Raw genomic sequence first — 24354 nt, 5'->3', positions numbered from 1 at the left:
TGGGCATCTCCTGTATATAATTATATATGTACAGCTGGTATAACCTGGGCATCTACTGTATATAATTATATATGTACAGCTGGTATAACCTGGGCATCTCCTGTATATAGTTATATATGTACAGCTGGTATAACCTGGGCATCTCTTGTATATAATTATATATGTACAGCTGGTATAACCTGGGCATCTCCTGTATATAATTATATATGTACAGCTGGTATAACCTGGGCATCTCCTGTATATAATTATATATGTACAGCTGGTATAACCTGGGCATCTCCTGTATATAATTATATATGTACAGCTGGTATAACCTGAGCATCTCTTGTATATAATTATATATGTACAGCTGGTATAACCTGAGAATCTCCTATATATACTGTAATTATATATATATATAGCTGTGTGAGGCAGTGACCGGAATCGTATACGAGGGACATTATATCTCCCCCAGAATGTGCACAGAGACCTATTAAATCCATTGGAGTGCACTGCAGTCACAGACACACCTGCGGCTGCAATGCAGGAATGAAGGTGAGCAATGACCTGGTCAGACTATCTGGCTAAGGCAGATTAAGTAAAACCCGGCAGGGCCTTCATTTCTTGGAGGAGGTCACAGGAGGCAGTGGGGCGGCCTCCTCCCTCCAACCCGGGTTTCCAGTGGCTCTTGCCACAGGTCCTTTAAAACCCTGCACTAGTGTTTTTTGCACTAGATTAGTGTTGTTCTATGTTGCAACCTGCTAGGAGCACAGCAGGAAAGCTCAGGAGGATTGAGGGTGGCTGAACCCACGCCTGGGAAGGCTCTGCACCTGTCAGGCTCTGAGCGGCGCGGCCGTTGCCCTCGGCAACCGTTGTTTATGGATTCATGTTAACCCGGCTGCGAACTGGAGGGCTTTCTGTTTACCCGTGAGTTGCTGAATAAAAGCTGTTTATGTTGGACTTACTTGGGTCACTGCCTCAGTTACTGCACGGTGTGAACACCGCCGCCTTACAGCTTGGTGGAGAATGCGGGCATTGTGACTGAGGCATACCTGCTCCTGCTGAGCCTGCAGCTGCTGCTGCTGGGTAAGTACCAGCTGCTTTAACAGCTCCTCCATTTTGTCCATGGGGTGGGGCTGAAAGGTGGCCGGCCGGATTGTAGTCATGCAGCGGCCGGTGGGGTATCCAGCCTAGGGACAGAGTGTAACCCCGATAGGTCTCCCCTAGAGGTGCTGGCAGGAGAGGTCGAGGAGACCCCATTGATCCCGGAGCTGGAAGTGTCCCGGGGCACGTTTGGGACAGCTCAGCTATGGGATCCCACCCTGACTCGGGCACGGAAAAGGGTGTTAGAGGTAAATGGCGTAGCTCAACAGCCCGGTGCAGATACTGTGATTCCACGCATGGTAGTCAACGGTGAGTTGCTCTATAGGGTAGACAAAATCAGGGACGATGGGTGGAAACTTAGGGGTTAAAAAGAAGCAAGAGCGTGTCTTGCAGCGGTTCTTTTGGCCGGGGTTTTACGTGGCGGTTCAAAAGTACTGCGAATCCTGTCCCGAATGTCAGTGGACCACACCCACCGCAAGCTTCCGTAGCCCATTGGTACCTCTGCCAGTGATTGAGGTACCTTTTGAACGGATTGCAATAGACTTGGTAGGGCGCATTGTAAAATCCGCTCGTGGCCACCAACATATACTTGTGGTCGTCGACTGTGCCACCCGGTACCCGGAGGCTATACCGCTACACCACACCTCAGTGAAACTAATTGCACGGGAGCTGTTAGCCATGTTCTGTCGCCTTGGACTACCTAAGGAGATCCTGACGGATCAAGGGACCCCCTTTATGTCCAAGGTGACGAGGGAACTGTGCAAACTGCTAAAAACAAATCAATTGCGCACCTCAGTGTACCACCCTCAAACCGACGGGCTAGTAAAACGGTTCAATAAAACCCTCAAGTCCATGTTAAAAAAGGTGGTTTCTAAGGACGGAAGGGATTGGGACATGTTGCTACCCTATTTGATGTTCGCCGTCTGTGAGGTACCCCAGGCTTCCACAGGGTTCTCTCCCTTTGAGTTATTGTACGGCAGACACTCTAGGGGTCTGTTGGACGTAGCCAAAGAGATGTGGGAACAAGAGCCAACTCCACATAGGAGTATAATTGAACACGTGGCTAGTATGCAGGACCGGATCGCGGCGGTCAATGCCCATAGTGAAAGAACATCTGTTAGATGGCCAGGCAGCATGGAGGCGCACATATAATAAAAGAGCCACGGTCAGGTCTTGTAACAAGGGCGATCGGGTGGTAGTACGTGTACCGTCAGCCAGGGGTGCGTCTTAGGGAGAGGTCAGTATAAGTGATGCTACCCCTAAACAGCAGCAACGGGAGGCTCACTCGCTGGTGCAGCAGACTACCGACGTGTTCTCAGAGCTACCGGGTAGGATTGTGGTTCTCCAACATGACAGTGTCACCGAACCTGGGGTAAGGGTACAAATGAGACCGTGCCGGGTACCCGAAGCCCGAGGCAAGCCGGCACGGCTGAGGTAAAACAAATGCTCCAGTTAGGAGTCATCGAGGAATGCGCGAGTCACCAGGCGGTTTCTGTCACTGCAAAATTTCAGTCTCTCTGTAGAAGCTGCAGGCAACAGCGGATGCCCTTGTGGCACCCCTGAGGGTTCAGTCGCCACAGGGTACTGCATCTCACCCAGAGGTGTGGTGTCTCCTTCTCTCAGGTAAGGAGGGAGTGCTGCCCAGAACCCCAACACCCGCATTTAACACTACACTACTCCAGGCCGGCTGGAAGGGCAAGATGCACTGTGTTTCTGCTGAGCCCTGTCCCTGGCTGGAGTGGGGGGAACCAAGGGTAGGGGGGACCTGTAGTGGGTGTGGGTGGAGGAAGCAGTTTAGGGGAGCACTTTTACAGGAGGTATATTTAAAGGGGAGCCATCTTAGGGTGGCAGGCCAGTTAGTGGAGAACAGTCAGTGAGTAGTAAGGGGAGCAGAGTCTCTTCAGGAGCTCTGCTCCACAAGTGGGGCCAAGTGATAGAGGTCCAGGAGGGGAGCAGAGGAGAACGGCTCCGTTTTACATAAGGAATCCCAGGGGGTACGGTGAGTGCAGAACGGCACCCATACGCCCCGAATCTGCCCGTTGTCAGAGGGATCAGGCCGCAAGAAGGGGACCGGCCCCTGGACCAGCCATGTTACTCTAGGTCTCGGCTGGAAAAAACGGAGGCTTTTGCACTTCCATGGTGCAGTCGCCACAGTCTCATCCTAGTCACCGTGAGGGTCAAGCAGGTCCGGGAACTCCATGTTGCCCAGAGGGACTTCAGAGCACCCTATCGGGACTGAGTGTGGGGAAGCGCAGGGCAGGAGGGAGAAGACCCGGCGAGGGAAGTCGGTCTAGTAAGGAACATAAAGGACACGGGGTTCCGTGAAGCACTCCTGATATATCTGAGAAAAGTGCTGAACCCCTGGACTGGTAGACGCAGTGCGACGCGGAGGCAGACACCCGAACAGTGTACCTGAGGACCTTGAACAAGAACTGTGAGTAAAACTCGAATGACTGCACTCTACTGCCTCCGTCAGTTATTTCAGCTGCGCCATCCCGACTGCACTACAAGCCCCAGCATCACCACCCACCATCAAACTCTACACTGCCCTGAGGTCCGCTCCACCTGTGGGGAGCTGTTCCATCCTAGCTGCCTATCAACTGCCTCAGAGGTCTGCAGCAGCGCTGGTACAAATTACCAGAAACCACAGGTGGCGTCACGATCAAACTACAAATCCCATATAAACTATCCCCTTTTTTTTTTGTTGACTGCCCTGGGCCACGAACCAGGCCGAACACTGTGACATATTCCCCCCAGCATCCATAGGCCCGGACACAGAGTACCCCACTGCCCTGGGGGCGCGTCACCCTGACCCAGGCACCCTGTATGGTGACAAATGTTCAACCCCACAAGTTTGAACAGAGGGGGGGGATATGTGAGGCAGTGACCGGGATCGTGTACGAGGGACATTAAATATCCCCAGAATGTGTACAGAGACCTATTAAATCCATTGGAGTGCATTGCAGTCACAGACACACCTGCGGCTGCAATGCAGGAATGAAGGTGAGCAATGACCTGGTCAGGCTATCTGGCTAAGGCAGATTAAGTAAAACCCGGCAGGGCCTTCATTTCTTGGAGGAGGTCACAGGAGGCAGTGGGGCGGCCTCCTCCCTCCAACCCGGGTTTTCCACTGGCTCTTGCCACAGGTCCTTTAAAACCCTGCACTAAGGATTAGTGTTGTTCTGTATTGGAACCTGCTAGGAGCATAGCAGGAAAGCTCAGCAGGACTGAGTGTGGCTGAACCACTGCCTGAGAAGCCTCTGCACCTGTCAGGCTCTGAGCGACCCGGCGCGGCCGTTGCCCACGGCAACCGTTGTTTATGGATTCACGTTAACCCGGCTGCGAACCGGAGGACTTTCTGTTTACCCGTGAGTTGCTGAATAAAAAGCTGTTTAGGTTGGACTTCTTGGGTCACTGCCTCAGTTACTGCACGGTGTGAACACCACCACCTTACAAGCTGGTATAACCTGGGCATCTACTGTATATAATTATATATGTGCAGCTGGTATAACCTGGGTATCTCCTGTGTATAATTATATATGTATAGCTGGTATAACCTGGGCATCTGCTGTATATAATTATATATGTACAGCTGGTATAACCTGGTTATCTCCTGTATATAATTATATATGTACAGCTGGTATAACCTGGGTATCTCCTGTATATAATTAGATATGTACAGCTGGTATAACCTGGTTATCTCCTGTATATAATTAGATATGTACAGCTGGTATAACCTGGGTATCTCCTGTATATAATTAGATATGTACAGCTGGTATAACCTGGGCATCTCCTGTATATAATTATATATGTACAGCTGGTATAACCTGGGTATCTCCTGTATATAATTAGATATGTACAGCTGGTATAACCTGGTTATCTCCTGTATATAATTAGATATGTACAGCCGGTATAACCTGGGCATCTCCTGTATATAATTAGATATGTACATCTGGTATAACCTGGGTATCTCCTGTATATAATTAGATATGTACAGCTGGTATAACCTGGGCATCTTCTGTATATAATTAGATATGTACATCTGGTATAACCTGGGCATCTTCTGTATATAATTATATATGTACAGCTGGTATAACCTGGGTATATTCTGTATATAATTATACATGTACAGCTGGTATAACCTGGGCATCTTCTGTACATAATTATATATGTACAGCTGGTATAACCTGGTTATCTCCTGTATATAATTATATATGCACAGCTGGTATAACCTGGGCATCTCCTGTATATAATTATATATGCACAGCTGGTATAACCTGGATTTGCACAAGCAACATCCACAGAAGATCTGAGCTCAGTTCTCCAAGATGTTTGTAACATCCTGCTGCCAAGTTCCTTCAAAAACTGTGTTCAAGTGACAAGTATTATGAAGATGTGATGGAGGCGACGGGCGGTCACCAATTATTGATGGGATTTACATTTCTCTTTTGTGCATTCACTTTGCATTTTAATATATAAAAAAAATTATCTCTTCTATATTTGGAAGCTTCTTACTTTGCAGCATTTTTTCACACCTGACTAAAACTTTTGCACAGTGCTGTATGTTCAGTTGGTGGGAGTGTTACATCTTCTTGTATATAGTGATATCTAATATCTCCGGAGGCCGATATCCTTGATATTGCTACATAGTGTTATATTTTACTGTCTGATACCCTTGAAGATCCAGCAGTGGTTACGGTTTTATTATCTGATTCTCTGGAGTACTAATGTAGGAAAAGTTTAATATCTAACGTCCCTAAAGGTTTAGAGTGGTTAGTAATTAATATTACATAATGAAAGAATTATATTGTCTCTATATGATTAAATATGAAGCTAACGGTGGTCTAGGACAAGAAAGTGTACATTTTATATACGTTAATCATTTTTTATCTGTTCTTATAGTGGTCAGATTCAAATTAAATGACAAATTACTGTTTTCTTACAGTTTCCACTAGGGGGAGCTCACTGCATAGAAGTGTATACAGCTCCTACTGGACTCAAGTGAAATCATTATGCAGTGAGCGCCCCCTAGTGGTGACAGTAATACATTTTCTCCAAATTGTTTTTGAATCTTGTGCATCGATTATTAATATAACATTAATGTTAAAGATTTAATACTAGGATTTATGCCTTAATTTATGGGAAATCGCATTGACCGAAGAAGCAGTTGCCGCCTCTCCCAAAGTGAAAAAAATGTCATGAAGAGGGAAACAGGATGAATTTCAAGCTGTATACGATTCATTCTGAAGTTCTTATGTGGTGACCAGGGGGAACGAAGCTGAGAAATTTGGATGGAAATAAGCCAATGAGTAATTGGGACAGGGTAACCTTTCACTGCCAAGTGACTCTCATCCATATGCTCAGATGTAGAAAAAGGGCCCCTGTCCTCATACAAAATATCACAGCTGTCACCTTGATCGCACGGGAATCTCATTAATTCTAAGGAAATGCTGCGCTCAGCACAGGTAAGAAGCCAGAAAGTGACACAAGGAAGCGAAATCATTACAAGTTAATGTTTTTGCCAAACGCTGCACGATTTATCAACCTTGCCCTCATCAGATTATTCAATTACTCACAGTTGGGACCAGGTCATAAGTTTTCATTCCGCTTTGCCTTATGTACTTCATTGGTATTTACTGAATTTTATCTTCCGCAAGCCATATTATATGTTAAAATATATATGTATTTTCATAAAGCAATGAGCAAACAGTCTACTTACACAATTTAGCATTTTGTAAATCATGAGATTAAAAATGTTGCAGTACAGGTTTTGGCCACTAGATGGCGCTGTAGAATGTTGCACTGCTTCAGCCTCAGTGGAAGTACTTGGTGCTTCCTATTTATGATGTTCTGGCGCATTCTCAACAGCTCACCATGTGGCCAGGTGTGGCATTGCAAGTAAAAATGGTCACTGCCCAAAAAAAATATATACTGTATATTCAGCTCAAAATATATAACATTTTAATATGTGATATATGTAGCTCAGCGCTGATAAGCACTAAAGGGTTTGTAGACAACAGCATTGGGAAATTGTATAAAAGGGCTAGTTGGTTTACCTTTGAGAAGCCATTGTCTGAATGTATGATAAGAAGACATTAAATCTGATAGTCCTTTACTCATAGTGAGAAGGTTACAGAGTAGTCACAATGTTCCCAGTGGGTGTCAGTAGGTTCTCATTGGCTCAAAAGTTCACCTGCCATAAGGAACTTCCCAGATATCTGCTGAAACGCCAATAAACAACATATACACGTTGTGGAAGCAAACACTGATGAAGATGATGCTCTGCCCTTTGTTTATCAATCTTCCAACTCAAGAGCGCAAATGAGATCTGTAAAAGCAAATGGGGAAGGGATTAATTCTCCTTTAATCACACTGGATTTTCTGGTCAGATACAAGCGTTTACAGAGAAGCCAGCAAGGTCACAGTACTAAGGATTGTCTACAAGGAGACAGTTTTTATAGCTAATTAATTGGGCAACACGAATAGCTAAATCATGGTCAAGCACAAGCCATTAATCCAGGGAACATAGCGGCTCTTGAAAATTCCTTATTACATCCGGAGATTCCTTCATTCACCCAAGTGGAGAAGGAGGAATCAAAGATTATGAACAACGGCACAGAAAAGGACATAAATTCAAAAAGCAACACAGAAAATAAACAGACCTTACCAACATCAGGTCAGATTACCAAAGCACAAGCAGGATGCAGCAGACCCCCATGATAAAGGCGGGGGGGCAGCACATGTCCAAAATACTGATACGACAGCCACCCCCTCCATGAATTGGCAGACATGTGAGTGGCTGTGCAGTATTACAAGTGCACACAGATGGGGCTTGCATAGGACGCCAGTCACACTGATGGGTGTGACGCACAGTGTCTGCTGCATCCTGCTTGTGTTTTGGTTATTTGACCTGGTGTTGGCAAGGCCTGTTTATTTTATGGAATCAAAGATTACAAAAATATGTCAGTTCTCAGAAACGGTACCACATACTGCTTCTCATGTGCAGGAAAATAACTAACATACTGCTGCCTTTCTGCTAAGCAACATAACTCCAATTATACTGCACCCTATTAACTATAATACTGCCCCTATGTACAAGAATATAACTACTAAAATACTGCTCCTATGTACAGGAATATAACTACTATAATACTGCCCTCATGTACAACAATATAACTACTATAATACTGCCCCCTATGTACAAGAATATAACTACTATAATACTGCTCCTATGTACAAGAATATAACTACTATAATACTGCTCCTATGTACAAGAATATAACTACTATAATACTGCTCCTATGTACAGGAATATAACTACTATAATACTGCCCTCATGTACAACAATATAACTACTATAATACTGCCCCCTATGTACAAGAATATAACTACTATAATACTGCCCCCTATGTACAAGAATATAACTACTATAATACTGCTCCTATGTACAAGAATATAACTACTATAATACTGCTCCTATGTACAAGAATATAACTACTATAATACTGCCCCCTATGTACAAGAATATAACTACTATAATACTGCCCCCTATGTACAACAATATAACTACTATAATACTGCCCCTATGTACAAGAATATAACTACTATAATACTGCCCCCTATGTACAAGAATATACCTACTATAATACTGCCCCCTATGTACAAGAATATAACTACTATAATACTGCTCCTATGTACAAGAATATAACTACTATAATACTGCCCCATGTACAAGAATATAACTACTATAATACTGCTCCTATGTTCAAGAATATAACTACTATAATACTGCACCCTATGTACAAGAATATAACTACTATAATACTGCCCCAATGTACAAGAATATAAAAGCTATAATACTGTCCCTATGTATAAGAATATAACTACTATAATACTTCCCCTATGTGCAAGAATATAACTACTGTAATGCCCCTATTTACTAGAATATAACTACTATAATACTGCCCCTATGTACAAGAATATAACTACTATAATGCTGCTCCTATGTACAAGAATATAACTACTATAATACTGCCCCCTATGTACAAGAATATAACTACTACCATACTGTTCCTATGTACAAGAATATAACTACTATAATACTGCTCCCTATGTACAAGAATATAACTACTATAATACTGCCCCAATGTACAAGAATATAACTACTACAATACTGCTCCTAGGTACAAGAATATACTATAATACTGCCCTCTATATACAAAAATATAACTATTATAATACTGGCCCTATGTACAAGAATATACTATAATACTGCCCCTATGTACAAGAATATAACTAATGTAATACTGCCCCCTATAAACAAGAATATAACTACTATAATACTGCTCCTATGTACAAGAATATAGATACTATAATACTGCCCCTATGTACAAGAATATAACAAATATAATACCGCCCCTATGTACAAGAATCTAACTACTATAATACTGCTCCTATGTACAGGAATATAGCTACTATTATACTGCTCCTATGTACAAGAATATAACTACTATAAAACTGCCCCTATGTACAAGAATATAACTATTATAATACTGCCCCCTATGTACAAGAATAAAACTACTATAATACTGCCCTCTATGTACAAGAATATAACTACTATAATACTGCCCCTATGTACAAGAATATAACTACTATAAAACTGCCCCTATGTACAAGAATATAACTACTCTAATACTGCTTCTTTATACAAGAATATAACTACTATAATACTGTCCCTATGTACAGGAATATAACTTATATAATACTGCCCCTATGTACAAGAATATAACTACTATAATACTGCCACCTATGTACAAGAATATAACTACTATAATACTGCCCCCTATGTATAAGAATATAACTACTATAATACTGCTCCTTTGTACAGGAATATAACTACTATAATACTGCTCCTATGTGCAGGAATATAACTACTATAATACTGCTCCATATGTACAAGAATATAACTACTATAATACTGCCCCAATGTACAAGAATATAACTACTACAATACTGCTCCTAGGTACAAGAATATACTATAATACTGCCCTCTATATACAAAAATATAACTATTATAATACTGGCCCTATGTACAAGAATATACTATAATACTGCCCCTATGTACAAGAATATAACTAATGTAATACTGCCCCCTATAAACAAGAATATAACTACTATAATACTGCTCCTATGTACAAGAATATAGATACTATAATACTGCCCCTATGTACAAGAATATAACAAATATAATACCGCCCCTATGTACAAGAATATAACTACTATAATACTGCTCCTATGTACAGGAATATAGCTACTATTATACTGCTCCTATGTACAAGAATATAACTACTATAAAACTGCCCTCTATGTAGAGGAATATAACTACTATAATACTCCCCTCTATGTAGAGGAATATAACTACTATAATACTGTTCCTATAAACAAGAATATAACTACTATAATACTGCCCCCTATGTACAAGAATATAACTACTATAATACTGCCCCCTATGTACAAGAATATAACTACTATAATACTGCTCCTATGTACAAGAATATAACTACTATAATACTGTCCCTATGTACAAGAATATAACTACTATAATACTGCCCCCTATGTACAAGAATATAACTACTATAATACTGCTCCTATGTACAAGAATATAACTACTGCCATACTGTTCCTATGAACAAGAAAAAATCTACTATAATACTGCTCCTATGTTCAAGAATATAACTACTATAATACTGTCCCTATGTACAAGAATATACTATAATACTGCCCTCTATATACAAGAATATAACTACTATAATACTGCCCCCTATGTACAAGAATATAACTACTACCATACTGTTCCTATGTACAAGAATATAACTACTAAAATACTGCTCCCTATGTACAAGAATATAACTACTATAATACTACCCCCTATATACAAGAATATAACTACAATAATACTGCTCCTATGTACAAGAATATAACTACTATAATACTGCCCCCTATGTACAAGAATATAACTACTATAATACTGCCCCTATGTACAATAATATAACTACTATAATACTGACCCTATATACAAGAATATAACTACTATAATACTGCTCCCATGTACAAGAATATAACTACTATAATACTACCCCTATGTATAAGAATATAACTACTACTATCATACTGTCCCTATGGTCAAGAATATAACTACTATAATACTGCTCCCTATGTACAAGAATATAACTACTACCATACTGTTCCCATGTACAAGAATATAAGTACTATAATACTGTCCCTATATACAAGAATATACTATAATACTGCCCTTTATATACAAAAATAAAACTACTATAATACTGACCCTATGAACAGGAATAAAGTACTATAATACTGCCCCTTTGTACAAGAATATAACTACTATAATACTGCTCCTATGTACAAGAATATAACTACTATAATACTGCCCCCTATGTACAAGAATATAACTACTACCATACTGTTCCTATGTACAAGAATATAACTACTATAATACTGCCCCTATGTACAAGATTATAACTACTATAATACTATCCCCTATATACATGAATATAACTACTATAATACTGCTCCCATGTGCAAGAAAATATCTACTATAATACTGCTCCTATGTACAAGAATATAACTACTATAATACTGCCCCTATGTACAAGAATATACTATAATACTGCCCTCTATATTCAAAAATATAACTACTATAATACTCGCCCTATGTACAGGAATAACTACTGTAGTACTGCCCCCTATGTACAAGAATATAACTACTATAATACTGCTCCTATGTACAAGACTATGACGACTATAATACTGCCCTCTATGTACAAGAATATAACTACTATAATACTGCTCCTATGTACAAGAATATAACTACTATAATACTGCTCCTATGTATAAGAATATAACTACTATAATACTGCTCCTATGTACAAGAATATAACTACTATAATACTGCCCCCATCTACAAGAATATAACTACTATAATACTGCACCCTATGTTCAAGAATATAACTACTATAATACTGCCCCTATGCACAAGAATATAACTACTATAATACTGCTCCTATGTACAAGAATATAACTACTATAATATTGCCCCCATGTACAAGAATATAACTACTATAATACTGCCCCCTATCTACAAGAATATAACTACTATAATACTGCACCCTATGTTCAAGAATATAACTACTATAATACTGCCCCTATGCACAAGAATATAACTACTATAATACTGCTCCTATGTACAAGAATATAACTACTATAATACTGCCCCATGTTCAAGAATATAACTACTATAATACTGCCCCTATGTACAAGAATATAACTACTATAATGCCCCTATTTACTAGAATATAGCTACTATAATACTGCCCCTATGTACAAAAATATAACTAATATAATACTGCCCCCTATGTGCAAGAATATAACTACTATAATGCTGCTCCAATGTACAAGAAAATAACTACTATAATACTGCTCCTATGTACAAGAATATAACTACTATAATACTGCTCCTATACACAAGAATATAACTACTATAATACTGCCCCCTATGTACAAGAATATAACTACTACCATACTGCTCCTATGTACAAGAAAAAATCTACTATAATACTGCTCCTAGGTACAAGAATATACTATAATACTGCCCTCTATATACAAAAATATAACTACTATAATACTGTCCCTATGTACAAGAATATAACTACTATAATACTGCCCCCTATTGTACAAGAATATAACTACTACCATACTGTTCCTATGTACAAGAATATAACTACTATAATATTGCCCCCTATGTACAAGAATATAACTATTATAATACTGCCCCCTATATACAAGAATATAACTACTATAATACTACTCCTATGTACAAGAATATAACTACTGCCATACTGTTCCTATGTACAAGAATATAACTACTATAATACTGCTCCCATGTACAAGAATATAACTACTATAATACTACCCCTATGTATAAGAATATAACTACTACTATCATACTGTCGCTATGTACAAGAATATAACTACTATAATACTGCCCCCTATGTACAAGAATATAACTACTACCATACTGTTCCTATGTACAAGAATATAACTACTATAATACTGTCCCTATATACAAGAATATACTATAATACTGCCCTCTATATACAAAAATAAAACTGCTATAATACTGGCCCTGTGAACAGGAATAAAGTACTATAATACTGCCCTATGTACAGGAATATAACTACTATGATACTGCCCCTATTTACAAGAATATAACTACTATAATACTGCCCCCTATGTACAAGAATATAACTACTATAATACTGCCCCCTATGTACAAGAATATAACAAATATAATTCCGCCCCTATGTACAAGAATATGACTACTATAATACTGCCCCTATGTACAAGAATATAACTACTGCCATACTGTTCCTATCTACAAGAATATAACTACTATAATACTGACCCTATATTCAAGAATATAACTACTATAATACTGCTCCCATGTACAACAATATAACTATTATAATACTACCCCTATGTATAAGAATATGACTTCTATAATACTGTCCCTATATACAAGAATATACTATAATACTGCGCTCTATATACAAAATTATAACTACTGTAATACTGTCCCTAAGTACAAGAGTATAACTACTATTATACTGCTCCTATGTACAGGAATATAACTACTATTATACTGCTCCTATGTACAAGAATATAACTACTATAATATTGCCCCTATGTACAAGAATATAACTATTATAATACTGCCCCCTATGTACAAAAATATAACTACTATAATACTGCTCCTATATACAAGAATATAACTAATAAAATACTGCTCCTATGTACAAGAATATAACTACTATAATACTGCCCCCTATGTACAAGAATATAACTACTATAATACTGCTCCTATGTACAAGAATATAACTACTATAATACTGCTCCCTATGTACAAGAATATAACTACTATAATACTGCCTCCTATGTACTAGAATATAACTACTATAAAACTGCTCCTATGTACAAGAATATAACTACTACCATACTGTTCCTATGTACAAGAATATAACTACTATAATACTGCTCCCTATGTACAAGAATATAACTACTATAATACTGCCCCCTATGTACAAGAATATAACTACTATAATACTGCTCCTATGTCCAAGAATTTAACTACTTTAATACTGCTCCTATGTACAAGAATATAACTACTATAATGCTGCTCCTATGTACAAGATTATAACTACTATAATACTATCCCCTATATACAAGAATATAACTACTATAATACTGCTCCCATGTGCAAGAAAATATCTACTATAATACTACTCTTATGTACAAGAATATAACTACTATAATAAAGTCCCTATGTACAAGAATATACTATAATACTGCCCTCTATATTCAAAAATATAACTACTATAATACTGCCCCTTTGTACAAGAATATAACTACTATAATACTGCTCCTATGTACAAGAATATAACTACTATAATACTGCTCCTATGTACAAGAATATAACTACTATAATACTGCCCTTATATACAAGAATATAACTACTATAATACTGCTCCTTTATACAAGAATATAACTACTATAACACTGCCCGTATGTACAGGAATATAACTTCTATAATACTGTCCCTATGTACAAGAATATAACTACTATAATTCTGTCCCTATGTACAAGAATATAACTACTATAATACTGCCCCTATGTACAATAATATAACTACTATAATACTGCCCCCTATATACAAGAATATAACTACTATAATACTGCCCCTATCTACAGGAATATAACTACTATAATACTGCTCCTATATACAAGAATATAACTAATATAATACTGCCCCTATGTACAGGAATATAACTACTATAATACTGCCCCCTATATACAAGAATATAACTACTTTAATACTGCCCCCTATATACAAGAATATAACTACTATAATACTGCTCTTATATACAAGAATGTAACTACTATAATACTGCCCCTATGTACAGGAATATAACTACTATAATACTGCCCCCTATATACAAGCATATAACTACTATAATACTGCTCCTATGTACAAGAATATAACTACTATAATACTGCTCCTATGTACAAGAATATAACTACTATAATACTGCTCCTATGTACAAGAATATAACTACTATAATACTGCTCCTATGTACAAGAATATAACTACTATAATACTGCTCCTATGTACAAGAATATAACTACTATAATACTGCCCCCTATGTACAAGAATATAACTACTATAATACTGCCCCTATGTACAAGAATATAACTACTATAATACTGCCTCCTAGCTGTGAGGACGAGTGTCAGTGGGTCTCCTGATGTCTGGAGCAAGCCCGGGGAGGGGCCACCCTGGGCGGGGAAGCTCCCCAAGCAAGGCCCAGGCTTCCCGGCCTACACTGGGAGACAACTCCCAGGCTTCTTCTAATGGGAATACAAATCCCAGAGTCATCGTTAAGCAATGCAAAGCAACAAGCCAAAGCTCCACTGTTTCCAAGAAGGAAGAAAGCAGAGTGAATGTGAGTAAAGTTATGGAAGGAACAGCAGCTGCAGTTACAGCAAAGAAACCTGAAGTGAAACTGTCAGTAAGTAAAGAAATGCAGCAAAGTCCAAAAACAAGTAATTCTCCAAAGGAATCTTCTGTCAGCAAACAGAGGCAGCCTGGTGCAGAGAAGGTGAGGCAGCTCCCATCACCGGCCTCAGGTGTGCAGCTCACTCCTCCACACAGGCAGAGACGGACATCTCTGGAGAGGCAGACATTGCAGGAAAACCTGCAGCAGCAAGACACGGTGACCGGCATGGCGCGCTCAGGACGCACAAGGGCACAGGCGAGTGGCAGCAGTAAGAGTGCTGTGGAGCCCGGAGCCAGCAGTGGTACCATAAAGTCATCTGTGGTAAAACCAAAGGAGACCTCTGTGTTCAAAACCCCAGAGCCATTGTCCAAGCCTCAGAAGGAGACGGCGCGTGCACCCGAGCTGCAGCTGGCAGAGGAGATACCTGGCCTGGTAAAGAAGATGGGTGAGTTACAGCAGCAAAGACAAATGCTGCAAATGGAGATTGATGTTATCTATAAACTGAAGGCTGCTAATCCTGACAGTAATGCTGTGTGTGACCAGAGACTTTACTCACTGGGTGTGGAGCTGGCGAATGTGGTCAGGGACATAGACTGTATCCTGGAGAGGATGGGGCCCCTGGCAGAGACCTACAGAAATCGGGAGCGGTTCACCTCTCACAAGCAGGACTTTGTTGTGGAGTCCAGGACCTCTGATGCTGGATTAGGGTCAGAGACTGTACAGGATGAACCGCTGAAGCAGCAGACACGACCTGTGTTACAAGCTGCACTTTTCTGTTTCCAGGAGGGACAAATACTGCAGCAGCAGCAGACTGCAGCTGAGCCTGAGCAGCAACATGTACCTCAGAATCCAGTAGAGGCACCACAAGTCCCAGAATGCTCAACACAAGAGCAGGACATTGCATGTATGACTGTGTGTATTGATGGTGCACAGCACAGCCCTAATGCTGATGCACAGGCTGGGGATGACCCCACTGTACCCAGGGGCTCTGAGGCTGGAGGGGGCTCGCAGTCTGTGGTGGATGTCACATTGCCTCATAAAGATATTGTGGTTGATAATAATGTGTGTGATTTTCCCCCTTTGATACCTAATGCACAAGAGGTGACAGGTCCCCCTGCAGCGGACCCTCCCCCTGTTAGTCAGCCCAGTGTGACCCCACAGGTTCCCCATAGTAATGTATGGAGCCGTGGTGCTCCGTCCTTCACCTCTGGCACCAACTATACCGGCCAGGCCTTCAAAAGAAGGAACGTGGTGCGATTTAAGCATAGAGGTCTCAAGGAAGATCTGCCGGACAGGAGGTTTGTGGTCAGGGAGCTCCTGTGCCGTCAGATGGGGTTTGCGCCATTAAATATCTTGGCAGTGATTAATCTTCCAGACAGACAGGGATATGATGTCAGTTTTAAAATCATGCCTGATCTGGACAGATTCTGGGCTAATTTCCCTAAGTTCAGGGACACGGATGGATGGAACAAATTTATCTTTGTTCCCATTTCCAGGCCAGATACAGTTACTGTAAATATCATCTTCTGGAATGAGGCTGTTCCCCCGCAGGACATTGTGGTGTGGCTCCGGAGGCATTGTGACCTCGTCTCTGACCTCACCAAGAATCGTGACGTTGATGGTATCTGGACGGGAGGGTGGAAGGTCCTGGTGAAGCTGCGCCAGTGTAACAATGTCACTGCCCACTTACCCAACTCCTTCTTCATTGGGCGGGAGAAAGGCGTTTGCTTCTATCCTGGGCAGCCTCGCAAGTGCTTTAAATGTGGCAAAGCGGGTCACCTGGCAAATTCCTGTACTGTGGTCAAGTGCAGTCTGTGCGGGGAAGTCGGCCATGTAGCTGCAGACTGCCAGAATATAAGGTGTAACCTGTGTGGGAAGATCGGCCACCCTCACAAGGACTGTCCCGATGCTTGGCATAACATCTGCAGGGACTTTCCTGATGAGGATTTGGTGGTAGGAGCAGAGGCTCAGGAGGAGGAGGCCTTAATGTCAGGGGAGATACTCACTAGATCAGAGGTCCACCAAGGGTCAGACCATGTAACACCAGAGCAGCAGTGTGAAGAGGGTGCACAGGGGAGCATGGAGGTTGTCCTTCAAGGCCAGCCACCCCAAGAGGCCTGCACATCTGTATCACCATCTCTACCTGATAATGGTAACAGCAAGCAGACCAAAAGGAGGAAAAAAGACACGTCCTCCCGTAAACCCGAGGAACAATATGATGCTGACCATAAAGCCAAGAATAAAGTCAGCAGTGGTGTTGGTGTGATGGTCGTGTCTAACAGATATGAAATTCTATCTGAGTCAGATGGAGATTTTGATCAGGAATTAAAAAGAATAGAGGCCGAGTGTGAGAGGGAAAGAGGACCCTCCGCCTACAAAGCGGAAACCCTTACCTATAGACTCTAATGTAGCGTCAGACATGGAGACCATTAGTGGACAGAACACCTCTGAGTTATGATGACGGGTTCTACTTCTCTGCTCCTCTTATACTGTCTTCTTATGGCCGGATTTTCCCTAAAATTTACATCAAGTAATGTGAACAGCATTAAGGTGAGGAGGACGAGACATGCGGTGTATGACCATCTGAGATACCTTGATGCAGATGTCTTTTTCCTACAGGAAACAAGATTGACATCTCTGGGGCTTATGAGAGAGGCTGAGAGGGAATGGAGATCTGGTCCGTCATTCTGGTCACTGGCTGTGGAGCCTTATGCCGGGGTCGCTATCCTGTTTAACACCAATAATGTGACTTTACATAGAATGACGGAGGTGGTTATGGGAAGGTGTCTGGTCCTGGAAGTCACAGTTCAGGGTAGACGGCTCCGGCTTATTAACATCTATGGGCCTAAGACAGTGACTGACAGGATCCAGCTGTTCAATAATGTGAAGCCATATCTCTTCACCTCTCTCCCGGTGGTGATGGCGGGTGACTTTAATGCCATAATGACATCAGGTGACAGTATCTCAGGCAGGACAGTGACCAGGGATGGCAAAGTCTTAAAAAACATAATTTTGCAGACTGGACTGACTGACGCTTTTACGCAAAGAGGTGGGACGCCAAAATTTACTTACTCATGTTCCAACAGAAGTAGTAGGATAGAATTGGCTTTTGTGAGTCCTACTGAAGTTGTCAGTGCCATCAGTGAGAAAACCGTTCCTTTCTCTGATCACCTTGCCTTGTGTTTCTGCCTGGGGACCACTAACCGTCCTGACATCGGTAGAGGGTTGTGGAAGCTAAACTCCAGCCTCCTGGATGACATGAATGTTTGGAGTTGTGTCCACTTCCTTTTTCAGGGTCATTTACAGAGGGTAGATTTCTATGACAACATGGCCGACTGGTGGGAGGACGTCAAGGATGATATCAGATCCCTCTTGAAGAGACTGTCAGTTAATAAAGGGAGGAGTAAGTACAGCCAATACCTAAGACTGCGTAAGGAATTGGAGTCACTCTATTCGGCGGGCGGGGATGACAAAGAGAGGATTGACCGGCTGAAATCTGAGATAAGGCAGTATCAGTACAGCAGGTATACCTCCCTGGTTCTTGAGCGGGATTATGGGACCTTGGGGGCACCTGATCCCTTTGAGAATTGCCGGGAGCGGGTGGCTAATAAATTGGTCACAGGTCTCACCAACTCCCAGGGCGTATTGCAGGAATCTCGGGAGGGTATCCTGGGGGTCGTGAGATCTTACTATACTGACTTGTTTCAGAGGAAAGTTTTGGATAAAGACAAGATGGAGGCAACTCCAATGCCTGACACTAACGATCTGGACTTTTCTCCTTTGACAGCAGAATTAACGGTGCAGGAAGTTAAGGAGGCCATTAATAAGTTACATCTGAAGAAGGCACCAGGTCCAGATGGTTTAACAGCAGAATTCTATAAGAAATTCAGAGACCCCCTGGCTCCAATTCTTGTGGATGTTTACAAAAATTGTCTAGGAAATCACCTGATGCCTCCATCCATGAGAGTGTCTTCGTTAATTCTCCTGTCTAAAGGTAAAGAGCCAAGCGACATCAAGAACTGGAGGCCGATTGCCCTCTTGAATGTAGACAGGAAGATTCTGGCAAAGATCCTGTTTTCTAGGTTAGTTTGTTTGTCCCCGGCACTGTTGGCAGGCTCTCAGTTTGGCACAGTAAAAGGGCCGAACATCTCTGGAGCAGTCATCTCGATACGGGAGATGTTTGAGAGATGTAAAGCTCTGCGGTGTGGGAGATATGTTGTCAGTCTGGACCAGGCTAAAGCCTTTGACAGGGTTGATCACGATTATCTGTGGGCCACTTTGTCAAAGTACGGTGTTCCGGGACAATTCATGGATTGGCTGAAGACTTTGTATAGAGAGGCGGTGAGCTTTCCTCTGATTAATGGTTGGCAGGGTGATACTTTTGGAGTTGGGGCAGGGGTGAGACAGGGCTGCCCGCTCAGTCCGCTCCTGTATGTTTTTGCCATAGACCCGTTTTTGAGGTCACTACAGGAGTGTGACTTTCAGGGGGTGCCGGTCCCCCACTGCCTGCCTCTGACTGCTGTCGCCTACGCGGATGATGTGACGTTGGTGATATCTGATCCTCATGAGGTGCGGATGTTATCGGCGGCAATCAGAAGCTACTCGGAGGCCTCTGGGTCTCTGGTCAATCTTGAAAAGAGTCAAGCTCTGTGGACATTGGATTCTGAACCAGGCTTTGATCTGCCACAGTTTGCCAAAGCCTCCACCCATATTAAGATCCTAGGGGTTAAATTTGGGAGGGATGATAATGGCAAGCTAAATTGGGAAGAGAAATTGGAAACCGGAAATGCAAAGGTTCAGCGATGGAAGAACTGGAGGCTGACCTACAGAGAAAGGGTCGCTATGTTGAAGACTTACTTGGTTCCCGTCTTCTTGTACGTCTCTGTCATTTTTCCTTTGCCAGAATCTTTGTCGGCGAGGCTCCTCAGCCTGTTCTTCCAGCTCTTGTGGGGGAATAGGTTGAACCCAGTAAAAAGAGGGATTACTTACCTGCAGCGGAGAGAGGGTGGGCTGGATATGCTAAATCCGAGGGTCTTCTTTGACTCCATGTTTCTGAAAGTTAATTTTGGTAACCTGGACTCAAGTGCCCTGTGGGTAAATAGTGTCAGGGATTGGATATTGCCTTTTGCAGAGTCTTGGGTGCGAGGCGGCAGTCTCAAGAGGAGGAGATGGACAGGTGACCACCTCCCCCAGTATCTGGAATATGGTCTCAGGTGTCTGAAGAAGTGAGGAGCAGAGAAGTATGAAATTGAGAATAAGACCAGGAAGGACCTGTATGTCAGGATATGCCGGACTTTCTTTTGTGTGCAGCCTGCACTGAGAGACTGCACAACTACCACCTTGCTGGAAAGTCTGAGGTTTCTCAATGCAGCGAGACTCCCAGCTAAGTTTTTTGACATCGCCTGGCTGTCGCTACATGGAAAACTATATGTTTGGGGTAACCTTAAGTACCTTAGTGTGTCAGATCGAATGTGTCCCCTGGGCTGTCAGCAAGAAGAGACAATGGCACATTTTATAACGGAGTGCTGGGGCGGGAGGAAAATATGGGAGGAAATATCCTGTAAGTTAAAAGTCCCAAGATTGCTGACCCTAAAATACCCAGATATCATCTATGGTGTCCCATCTACTGTAAGTAACATTGACCGGGGGACCATGTATCTGATAATAACAGTCATAAAATACTATCACTGGCATACGAGAACCCGCGTCTCCATCAGCAGTGAACCCTTCCATCATACCGCAGCCGTGAGCCTGATCCTGTCTGAATTGAGGTGTATAAAATGTCTAGAGATCAGGAAAAATGGTAAAAACAAAACATTATGGAGGAATCTACACATGGATTAATGTTGATTTACAATAACAAATCAATTTTTGTTGGTTAATCGTTTCATTTTTTTTTTTCTCTCGCCCTATTTCCAGAGCAATGGACTTGAGCTAATTCTACTGTAATATTTTTATGTTATTAGATTTTTATTGTTTTTGTTTCTGTTGAATGATTATGGTTTTGCTTTTGTTTTTTGATCGGATTGTATTGTAATATGTACTGTTTGTTTTTTACTAATAAAAATTGCCCCTATGTACAGGAATATAACTACTATAATACTGCCCCCTATATAAAAGAATATAACTACTTTAATACTGCCCCCTATATACAAGAATATAACTACTATAATACTGCCCCTATGTACAGGAATATAACTACTATAATACTGCTCATATATACAAGAATATAACTACTATAATTCTGCTCCTATGTACAAGAATTTAACTACTATAATACTGCTCCTATGTACAAGAATATAACTACTATAATACTGCCCCTATGTACAAGAATATAACTACTATAATACTGCCCCCTATGTACAAGAATATAACTACTATAATACTGCCCCCTATTTACAAGAATATAACTACTATAATACTGCCCCCTATCTACAAGAATATAACTACTATAATACTGCTCCTATATACAAGAATATAACTACTATAATACTGCCCCCTACATACAAGAATATAACTACTATAATTCTGCTCCTATGTACAAGAATATAGCTACTACTAGATGGTGGCCCGATTCGAACGCATCGGGTATTCTAGAATAGGTATGCGGCCGACGGGGCGCAATTAGCAGAGCGGTGTTTAAATTTGGCGGCAAAATCGCTGCTTGGTCGCGGATGGTGGCCGCGACCAATCAGCAGAGCGGTGTTTAAATTTGGAGCCCAAATCGGTGATTGGTCGCGGGCAGCGTCCGCGACCAATCAGCACAGCGGTATTTAACTTTTGCGCTAAGATCAGTGATTGGTCGCGGTCTTCGGACCCGACCAATCATCGATTCGTCTTGGTGAGGACCGGGGAGCGGCGCTGCCTGTGCGGCTACTTCCGCTGCGGGAACCCGGGACATGAGCGGGCGCTCGCAGCAGAAGTATCCCGACCCGCAGCGCCGCTCCCCGGTCCTCCCTTCCGCATGGATGTCAGCGACGCCGGCGGTCCTTGCGCTGCTACCGGCCGGGACATGAGCGCCTCGCGCCGCTCATCTCCCGGCAGCATCTCCGTCCCGCAGATGGGTCCGGCGGTCGGGGTCCTTCTGCTGGTACTGGCCAGGAGATGAGCGCCTCGCGGCGCTCATCTCCCGGCTGCATCGCCGCTGAGCTCCGTCCCGCAGATGAGCCGCTAACGGCCGCCATTTTTTTTCTGAAATCCCGCGGCGCTGATTGGCTGCTGCCGGACCAATGAGCGACGCGGGATTTCCTGGACAGACAGACAGACAGACGGGATAAGACAATTATATAGTAGATAATACTGCCCCCTATGTACAAGAATATAACTACTATAATACTGCTCCTATGTACAAGAATATAACTACTATAATACTGCCCCCTATGTACAAGAATATAACTACTATAATACTGCCCCTGTGTACAAGAATATAACTACTATAATACTGCCCCCTATGTACAAGAATATAACTACTATAATACTGCCCCCTATGTACAAGAATATAACTACTATAATACTGCCCCCTATGTACAAGAATATAACTACTATAATACTGCTCCTATGTACAAGAATATAACTACTATAATACTGCCCCCTATGTACAAGAATATAATTACTATAATACTTCTGTGATGTAGAGGAATATGACTACTGCACAATGACTGATAAGGATATGACATCTGTACGACTATTACACTAATCTCCATGGTCCGTGCACGTTAGTATGATACGGTTGGTTTTTAGATCAGGCATATAATCCTGGCAGTAGTGATATAATCTGGGGAATTCAGCTTTGGGTCATGTTGCGGCGTTTCTGCTGTTTCACTCATGTTTTAGAAAGTTTATTCTACAGTAAACATTGAAAACTGCTGCAGCGTAACAGCATTGTTGCCCCATAGGAAATTCTATGTACGACCTTACAAGTAGAAACAGATTTTCCACCGCCATGTGCATTTTGGGCTGTCAGAAAATTTCCAGCTAACTTTCTGGAAAATTAACTACGTTTAATCTGAAGAGATTTCTTTTCTTTTTCTTTTTTTTTCAATTATTGTTGAAATGACTTAAAGGAACACTCCAGGCTGGATATATATAGGAAATAAAGCCTAATGGAGGGGTGAGGGGGCGGAGCATGACTCACATGCTCATAGAGATCGGGTGTCATGCTCCGCCCACATTAGTGCACACAGGATAACAGATAATACCGTGTGTGGGCTCAGGAGTCTTCCTCTATCAGAGATTGATCTGTAAATTATGAGGAGTCAATAATGCCCCGGATAAAGCTTTTCTCACTGTAGCTGCCCTTTAAGGAATTCTCCATAATAATTACATCTATTTACAGTCAAGTCCTAAACACGAGGAAAAGAAATGACAGATCTCCGCAGTTGTCACGAATACTAATCACCTTCGCCGGTTCTGTTTTAATTTTTGCTACATTTATTTCAGTTTTATTAGTTTTCGCTGGAATAATTACCCAGAGATTTCACTAAACATTGACTTCAAGATTAAAATTGCCACATGTGCATTGTTGCATTAAATTCTTGTTTTTGTTCTGTCACTCACCAGTTTATAGCTTTTTATACAAAGCCTCAGTCTGTTTTTTAACCTTGACTTGTCCTCCAGTGTGGCAGCATTGAAAGATAGA

This window comes from Phyllobates terribilis, unplaced genomic scaffold (genome assembly GCF_046119375.1).
Source record: "Phyllobates terribilis strain yellow unplaced genomic scaffold, ASM4611937v1 Scaffold_4__5_contigs__length_816908805, whole genome shotgun sequence".
Lineage (NCBI taxonomy): Eukaryota > Metazoa > Chordata > Amphibia > Anura > Dendrobatidae > Phyllobates > Phyllobates terribilis.
Note: the sequence above shows the minus strand (reverse complement) of the source record.